The 1,091-nt window shown below is 25.2% G+C and overlaps 1 protein-coding gene across 2 annotated transcripts in view; it reads left to right on the forward strand.

Moving 5' to 3' along the window:
- LOC123003801 (COP9 signalosome complex subunit 4) overlaps nucleotides 1–1,091 on the forward strand; it is a 6,422-nt gene that overhangs the window by 3,103 nt on the left and 2,228 nt on the right. The window lies entirely within an intron of this gene.

Below are 1,091 nucleotides of genomic sequence, written 5' to 3' on the forward strand. Positions count from 1 at the left end.
TAAAAAGAAAGACAATTAAAATTATTATTAAATATTTTATTCTTTTCTTCTGTCTGTTTGTTTTACTACTTTAAGACAAAAATTCCCTATGAACATGTATCAAAAATGTTGTGAAAGCGAGCTACACCCCCTAAAAGAAATGCGTTTTTCAATAAGGTTTTCCCACTATTACAGAATAGATGAAATTACAAAAGTTGGTACAGCTGATAACCTTTAAACACCTGAACGAATTCAACGATCAGTTGTCAAAATTTTTAATAACGGGCGTTTTAAAGGGTAAAACAAATTTAATTTTTAATTTTTATAATGCTAATCTTTAATATGAATTTTAAAACTGATTTTACCTTAAAAAACGGAATGTTGTGTCGAAAAAATCTATGAAAAACTAGAGATGTTAAAATTTTTTGGCTGAAAGAACCAACAGCCAAAATAATTAAGGTACTTTTTACCCAAAACCTCTCCAGTTTAGGACGACCCTGTGTAAAAATTTTGACTTTTAATTTTTGAATTCGTTTGGGTGTATAAAGGTTATCAGTTGTATCAAATTTTGTAATTTTATCTTACAATGGTTTCTGAAATATTGGAAAAAATCCATTAAAAGATGTACTCCTTTAAGGAGATGTAGCTCCCTTATATAAAATTTTTCGATACATGTTTATAGGAAACTTTTAAACCGAAACACCCTGTATACCTATGTATTTAAAAAATAAAATAAAAACTTGATAAAATGAAATTAAATATTCGATCCACCTTTTATAGATGTGTAAAAATCAATTTTAATTAACAGTAAATATTTTCAATTTTAACGAATGTATTGATTTAATTTTAATATTCATAGAATCCAAATAACAGTCTGAATAAAAACATGGTTAAAAGTACTGTCAAAAATTTTCTAAACGTAACTTGCCTAAAATGTTATGTTTAATAAAAAATGTTAAAGTTAAAATATACCACAAATTGTTTAATTAATATTATTATTATAAATGCAAAAAGTAACTTGTTTTCTATTTCAGTTGTATCAACATTAGCTGCAAAAGTTTACATTATTGTAGCTAACGGTAAACGTATCGATCTATTTCAAAATTTATACA

The sequence above is a fragment of the Tribolium madens genome, unplaced genomic scaffold (assembly GCF_015345945.1).
Source record: "Tribolium madens isolate multiple individuals breed KSU strain unplaced genomic scaffold, Tmad_KSU_1.1 Scaffold_1;HRSCAF=32;Tcas5.2_LG8, whole genome shotgun sequence".
Taxonomy (NCBI): domain Eukaryota; kingdom Metazoa; phylum Arthropoda; class Insecta; order Coleoptera; family Tenebrionidae; genus Tribolium; species Tribolium madens.